This window comes from Hibiscus syriacus, unplaced genomic scaffold (assembly GCF_006381635.1).
Source record: "Hibiscus syriacus cultivar Baekdansim isolate YM2019G1 unplaced genomic scaffold, ASM638163v2 tig00013738_pilon, whole genome shotgun sequence".
Taxonomy (NCBI): domain Eukaryota; kingdom Viridiplantae; phylum Streptophyta; class Magnoliopsida; order Malvales; family Malvaceae; genus Hibiscus; species Hibiscus syriacus.
The window spans coordinates 832,648-841,124 of record NW_024062308.1 but is presented as its reverse complement, the minus strand read 5'-3'; the positions used below and the strand labels follow the sequence as shown (position 1 = coordinate 841,124).

The following is an 8,477-nucleotide window of genomic DNA, read 5'->3' as shown; positions in this document are numbered from 1 at the left end:
TTGAACTTATTCCCAACGAATACGTCATTGGAACCCTCAATTGATAGGAACTATGTAAAGTTTATTTGTCTGTTTCTTGAATTCGTCAGCAAGGGTCTCCAATTTCAGCTATCGTTTTGCCATTGTTGTCTTTGAAGGGATTCCTAAGATCAGTAACCTTCATCTTGCCCCTGCAACCTCTGCTAGTCAGTTCTTCAAAGATAGACTTTAATTGTGCTTGATGTAGACCTGGTTCATTATGAGTCCTTTATAATGTAGCAGAGTGATACACTCTTCAATTGTGGGCACCACGTTTTCTGGATTGAATGTGACACATAGTCGCCTTGTAGACTGTCCTCTGTATTTTCATCTCTTGTATTACAGCCCCTTTGTTCATTAATGCAGATTATTCATGTTTACCAAACACGTTTTTGGTGGATCAACACCTTTTTTAAATGATGCGAATGATGAAAAACAAAATGAAAGAGAATAAAAAATAAAAAAAATTAGTGAGGTAAATCAAAACAATAAAAAATAAAAAATCATACCCCACATGCTTTAATTCCTACCCGGACATGATCTCTATCTCGCATGCTAATTTCAAACAAAATCTAACCGCATATTTGTCTAGTTCGCATGCTTTGAACAGAAAGTAAAGCAAGAAACAAAGCAGTCTAGGGTTTGGAATGAGGTTTTGGGGTGGGCTCTAATTCCCTATACTCTCCCGGTTTAGGTTCTAAAAGGGTACTCGAGTTCTCCTTACTGGTGTCCCCTTGGGCTTGCCAGACCCTTAGTCCTAAGCTCATTACAAGCTTGTGTGGACTAAGTTAAACTCGAGAAAACACATTCCCTTATGTCTGTGCGGTGAATAAATTCACACGAAGACATAGGGTATATGAATCCTGAAGGCTACTTGCTAGGTCTGTGCGGTGAATAAATTCACACGAAGGCGTCACTTTTACCCCCACTAAAATAGGGTTCGGAGCTAAGGTATAAAGCCAGAGATAGAAACTTTTCAAAAGTCTGAAATCATTAAAAAAATGTCAGTACAACTATTTATTTGAAAAATAATCAAAGGTAACTAATTGGAATCGAATAAATAAATTTAAATTTAAATTTACCATTTTCGCGTAAAAAGACAACCAAAAATTAATTTCGGCCTGACTCGCTTACCTGTATCCAGTAGAGTCGCCAAGTTGTCGCGGCCGTCTTTCGGTTGGGTCCCGAAATTAGGCTTTGACTTGGATTAAATGAATTGGGTTAGAGTCTCTACCGACCATTTTAAAAAAAACATTTAGGTGGGTCGAACACCATCTTACATAATCTGCGTTTTACCAGAAATGTGTCGGGTTCGGGAGTCGGTTACGGTCAAGGAATGATTAGCACCCTTGAACCGCCCATTCGGTACCAATTAATTTGTCGGTTGTCTTAATTGCAAAAATTTAAAATTAAAATTTTAAAAAAAACGTTCGATTCAAATTACTTACCTTTGATTAGTTGAAAAGTATCCCTAAAATCAAAAATATTATTAGATTAAAATAAATAAATTAATAAATATGAAAAAAGAGAAAAAAAGAGAAAAAATAATAATATAATAATAAAATAAAATAGATAAAAAAGATAAATAAAAAAAAGATAAATAAAAGTTAGTAAAAAATAATAAAATAAAATAAAATAATAAATAAATAAAAAGGAGTAAAATGAATGATGTTGAAAGATGGCATGACTAGCATGGATTAACCCTTAGAAAATCTCAAACATGTCAATTTACACAAACATATTTAAAGGGAAAACACAATATTTAAAGGGAAAACAAAAGAGAAAACACGTCAATTTAGTTTATGGGTCCCATTTATAATATATTTAAAGGGGTTTTAACCCCAATATTTGCACAACAACTTTTATCATAAAAACGATGCTCAGAATTATCATAAAACAGTGCTCAAAACCAACAATACCTGGTGATAAAACAAATGCTCAAAACACTAAATAAAACTCAAAAACAGCGATCAGAAATAACATAAACCTCAAATCCCAAAACCTTAACTTTGTGAAAAACCATCTGTTTTTGCCAGTCTCGAACCTTTCCTCAAGCTTTGCCTGGCAGCCTTGCAGGCGGAGACTTTCTTTTCGTTACTCTGGAGGGAGTCGACGGAGACCACATCCTTGAGGTCCACATCCAGGGTGTAACGCGTGGGTATCACGTGCTGGTAATTGACGAGCTTGACGAAGCACTTCACGCAAGATTTCTTGGCTGTCTTTTTGGATGAATCCTTGCGGATAACCTTTCTTGGGTATTTCTGAATCCCTGCAACCAAACAATGACCGTAACGGCGATCGCGGGTTCCCTAGTCGAAGGACTTGACGATCACTGCCTTGAGACCGGTGTAGCGGCCCTGCAGGACGACCACCGCCTTGTTTGGCTTCAGGAACTTCACCATCGATGCTTGTTGCTGCTCACTCTCCGCTTTTCTTTGTTGGTTGCACTAATAGCAGGATATGATTTAAATCTTCATAACAGCAGTCCTAGAAGCCACAGCTTGCGGTCGTGGCTATGCCTTAGGCTGCACTACGAGCATTGGTAACGAGTCGGTTACGCCCAGCAAGCAAAAAAAACTGTCATTTAGATCGAACTTTTTAGCCTCTCCCCATTTCGTGTTTTTCCCTTGTGCAGGTCTTGGATTCTCGGATACAATCGTTCTACTGGTTACTGCCGTCTTTATTGTTTGAAGTTTTGTAAAGGGTTTGTTAAACAGCAGCTTCTTGCATTGTATCAACCAAAGGAACACGAGTGAAATCTCCCTTGGGGATGAACTGAGGGAAAAGATTCATACTCGGAGCCTCGAGTGCCATTTGAGCCTTTGCTTCTACGTTTATGCTTCCCCCCTCCGTGTGTTCTTTGAGAAGGATTTATAAGTGAGAGAAGGGAATGGGAGAGAGAGATAAGGAGAGTTCTTTGGCCCACCACCACTTGTGATAGATATAGGGCTCCCACGTTCTAGCGTGGTCTACCTTCGGTTGAGTGTTGTTGCACTAGCCAAATTTTTAGGGGTTTAGTATAATGGTGGGGGGTTTGAACATAGGGCCTAAAAAATAAAAATAAATAATAATAATAAAATAATAATATTTTTTTTAAAATTCGGACAAAAACGGATGTCTACAGTAAAATTAATTAAAACAGAATAAATACAATCAAACACTAAAATAAATAAGAAAACCATTAAATTTTTAAATTGGAATTAAAACTACAAAAATTGCCTCGTCTTGTTACCCATCCCTAATCGTGGATGCATATTTCTTATACATTAATTATTTATCGATCATGCATAAAAACCATACACTAATTATTAAAAAAAAGCATACACTAATAAGGTATCAAATATAATTTAAACTTAGTAATAACTAATACAAATATAAGCACCACGGCCACACTTAAAAGGAAATTAAAAATATGAATACCATTCATTTTGATTTTACATTTAAGTTTAAAAACATGTATAATAATAAAGTTAAGGAAAAACCAACAAAAGGAACACTTAAAATTATTTAATAATAACAAGAATAAGTTGTTCTGAGGATCGGGTTTGATCCTCTTCTTCTGCTTCTTCTCCACTGTCGTTGGAGTCGGTCAGGTTAGCTGCCTGCCAGGCTTTGCTCAAACTCTATGTAAATACGGAGTCGTTTGGAGACCACCTTATTTTCATAGACTTAAAGCTGCCATCTTTCTTTCCTTTTTTTTTTTTTTTGTGTTGTTGTTGGTGGTGTTGTTTTGATTTACCTTTATGTTGTCTAAGTCAGTCAACGCCGTTATCACGGTTTGGATACAGAGGCAGCATCTTTAACGGAACCATCAAGACCGCCATTACCCACAGTAGCTGACTGCACCGTTAACACGGACATGCTAGGCGAGGAAGGACCTTCGCCGTTGGATTGAAGTAAAGGGTGGTTGCCGCCGCCCTTATTTGGGGTTGGCATTGTTGATCATGGGGTTCCTGGAGTGACACGTGGCGGTGGAGATGGCGGAGGCGAGGGAAATGGGCATGAGGCAGAGACCCTTCCCTTGCAGGTACTGCATGGCGGAGCCCATGTCTTCTTCCATAAGCTTGGCCACTTGGTGCTCCGTCACCGTTATGCTGTCGTTGTTCGCGGACGTTTGGTTGCCGTTAGAATTCCGCTGAATGGACCCACCACCGTTAGCGGCCGTCTGAACACAATCGCCTCCTCCCTACAAAAGAGATGCTTGGACAAAAAATAAACGTCTAAAACTAAAATAAACAAAGAAAAAGGAGGAATCTATGACAGTGGGGGCAAGCGTGCTGCTTTTGTTTTGTCGTTTTGTGGTGTGATTTGAGAGGAACAGAATGATTTAAACAAGACAAGACATAACCCTCTTGTTATGTTTTACATTTTCAACCCATAAAATCAGACGTAATAGGGCGATTAGGGTTTACCTCAGAAGGCATATCAGCAACAAGGGGGAGCAACAGCAGCGGCACCGCCCAATCTGCTCATACTCAGAACCTGCATAATTTCCAGGAAGCAGCAAGAATTTAATTGTCAGAAAGGCCCATACATATAATTACAACTGGATTAAGTATACATAATTAAATAATCTTAAAAACAATGTCAACCAGTTCAGGGAATCATTCATAATTTCTTTTAATAAAATAAATACTTCAGAATAATTTAAAAAAAATAAGAGAGAGAGACAGAAAGGGGGGGGGGCAAAACCTTGACTTGGAGCTGGAGGAATTTGACATAATCTATTATCTCATCAAGCATTGAAGATTTATCTGTCTGTCATTCCACACCCACAAAAACAAAATACTTATTGATCATAATAATCATAAAAATAATTAACATACATATAATAATAACATGGATTAATTATTTTCATAATATCACTATTTTAATTATTAAAGATCAAAATGATGATTAATTATTTATTAAAAACCCTAAAACCAGATACATTCAGTTACTAATTACTCAACTATTTTCCAGGAGTAAGTATCGGAATGGAGATCGGGACCAACTAAATAATAAAGTTACAGGTCTGTGACGGTCAGTTTATCATACTAACAGACACGCGTCCCTAAACAATTGGCCGAGTCCGACGAAAGAGTTTGAAGCCAGAGACGGGAGCTAGTGTACGTACCTTATTGGCATTCGGAACCAGTTCTTGAAGCGCTTTCATTCTCTCTGCAATTCTCTCTCTACGTAACTGCCAACACGTATCGTTTCAGATTACGGATATCATTTTTGAGCTTCTTTGAATGGTACTATCATTGTATTGTACAGTAAAACAAACTATGATTAAGGCTTTGCTTTGCTTACTCTTTCAGCGATGCTGTGGGGGTCAGTAGCTTGGCCCCTTCTAGCCCGAACTCTCTGTTTGGGTTGAGCCGGTGTACCTCCGGTCGTCGAACCACTTGCCTGAGTTTGGTTCGTTATTGTCCCTGCTGTTGCTCCAAAGTTTGGCGTCTGCATGTTGCCTCCCTGAATAATAAAATACTTATAACCATTAGCCCTCTTTAGGCTCTTCTTTTCGTTCGGTAAAGTGTAGAGAGAAAACAAGGCTTGCCTGAAGATGGTGAAAATGCTGGGACTGGTTCGGTGATTGATTAGTCCCATGCAAAGATCCAGCACTGAAACCATTATACAAAGCTTGCATTGAACCCTCTGCACCCTGCAATCGTTCATTGATATGCTCTATATTTCAGTTTTATTGTACTCTAGCCGAAGAGAGGGTAAAACTAAAAACTGACGTGAACCTGTTGATTGGGGGAGTTAAACGCAGGCCCATCGAAGATATCGTTCTGATGATGAGAGCCACTACTACCCAAAGACAAAGGCATAGTCAACCCTCCTCCACCTGCGGGTAACATCGTCTGCTGCTGCATCATCATTTTCATGGCAGCAGTAGCAGGAGAAGACCCTCCGCCGCCGTAGATTTGATGTTGTCGAAGCTTGGAGGCCAGAATTTCATCGTAGTGGAAGGCGACATTAGTGACGGGGTTAGAAGCTGGGGTTTCATCGGATTTAGGAGGGTCCCAAGGTGACTTGAGGTCGGACCATGAGCAAGAAGGGAGAGTGGAGAGCATCTGTTCTAATAAGTCGTCGTGGGAGGAAGTGGGATCGAACTGTGGGGTTTGGATCTGCTGCTGACTGTTGCTTTGAAGGTCTTGGAGAGGGATTTGTTGAGTTTGGTTTAAGAGAGAGTCCATTGCTTGCATTTCACGGCTACAAGGCTGCATAATTCCCCCAAACAACTGTTTTAAATGAAATATATATATATATATAAAAGTTTGAGGATTTGCTTAACTGTTTAGAGGAAGGGAAACTTAGAGAAGAAGCCTGATGATTGGGAATGAGTTTTATTTCCTTCTTGTGTTTGCCCAAGAGTGAAGACGAAGGCAGGATTCTTCTCTCTTTCAATTTGTAAGGGATGGGATTATTAAATATATAAAAACATGAGAGAGAGCACGGCCTCTGCGGTGTCGTTTTCAGTTTAATTACTTAAATGCATCGTCATCATCACCGTGTAAGGTAATTAGCTAAATCTCTACTCACTATCATTTTCATCTACTTGTAGTCTTGTAACTTGCCTAGTTATTTCATGAATCAGATTAACATTATTTTTGTTTTACCTTTTAATTATTTATTATTCATTCTAAAGTTTAAATTTTATTCAATTATTTTTTTATTTTATCGGTTATATCTATTTTAAAATCTTATTTGTATGAATTTATACTAAAATTTTATGTTATTAATATATGTGTGATAATATATCTAGATTTTTCATTAAATATGTATAAAATATATAATTTAATTTATTCAAATAAATTATTGTAATATAATGTATTTAGTAAGAGATCAAAGATGTATACAACAATCAAATCTTTTTCTCATTTATAAATTGAAAGATAATATAATACTTAAACATATTTGAATTCATGCACTTTTATATATTACAACAACAACAATACTAATATTTTTTTTTTGGAAATTAAGTAAAAATAAGTTATTTTGACAGATGCTCGATTAACAAAAGATTATAATCAAAACACATGAATATATATATTCTCAAACCTCGTTAGTTGAAGAGCAACTACAACATCAAAAGAACATGATTACATTGTTTGTTTGTTGGTGGGTGTTTGAGGTTATGTATTAATATATATTCCGAGACTTTGTTTATAATATATAAGATGCTATCTAATTGGTTGTATTAATTTTAAATTAGTCTTTGAAATGTTCAGATGAAGTTAGCAACCGATGTGGGATATTTAAAGAAAGATCATGATACGATCTGCAATCTTTAATCGTAAAAAGAATGTCCCCATGAACTTTCTTGGAAGCCCTTAGTGGTTTTCCAGCTAGTAATGTTGTATATTGCTCTGAATAAGAGTAAATGCAGTGTATATTTTTATACTCGATTACGTGTATAAGCCTATTCAAATGATTATTTTATGTTTGGTTATGTCGTCGACTTCTGATATTTATATTGTATTCATATTTTCTATATTATATAATGTATCTTTTGTGCGTTTAAGATGGAGTATAATATTTTATCTTATATATTGAAAATAATTTTTATATTATATCTTAGTTCATATTATATTTTTAATAGTTTTTCAAAAAAAATGTTTATCCCTTATTCTTGGTATTTTTATGTATTAAATGCTATGTGTTTCTATTAACATTTGAATTTAGTTGTATGTGTATTTTGACACCTTTAAATTGGTTGTTTTAAAGCTATTTTTCATATAATTTTATTTTTAATTTTTATATTATTTTAATACAAAATATTATTTTGATTCATGTTTATTTAATATAATTATTTATTTTTAACAATTAACTCATTTGAATTCATTAAGTGATCTTAGTGGTAAAATGAAATGTTATTCTTCTTAAGAGGTGCAAGGTTTGAGCAATTATGTCAGAGTGTTTGCATTATCAATTAATTAAGAAACTTTTAAACATATACTACCTTATACATTTGCAGAGCCAATATATGCCTAGTGTGTCAATTGACATCCCAAAAGTTTCTATTTTTTCTTTTTACCCATATGAATTATAACATAACATAACATAACATAACATAACATAACATAACATAACATAACATAACATAACATAACATAACATAACATAACATAACATAACATAACATAACATAACATAACATAACATAACATAACATAACATAACATAACATAACATAACATAACATAACATAACATAACATAACATAACACATACATAACAAACATAACATAACATAACATAACATAACATAACATAACATAACATAACATAACATAACATAACATAACATAACATAACATAACAAACATAACATAACATAACATAACATAACATAACATAACATAACATAACATAACATAACATAACAACATAACATAACATAACATACAAACATAACATAACATAACAACATAACATAACATAACATAACATAACAACATAACATAACA

General features: G+C 35.1%; 2 pseudogenes; both read right to left on the bottom strand.

The window, feature by feature from the left end:
- Nucleotides 1-1,956: 1,956 nt before the first annotated feature.
- On the bottom strand, nucleotides 1,957-2,423 carry LOC120206374 (annotated as a pseudogene).
- Nucleotides 2,424-3,633: 1,210 nt separating this feature from the next.
- Nucleotides 3,634-6,277, bottom strand: LOC120206402 (annotated as a pseudogene).
- Nucleotides 6,278-8,477: the final 2,200 nt, after the last annotated feature.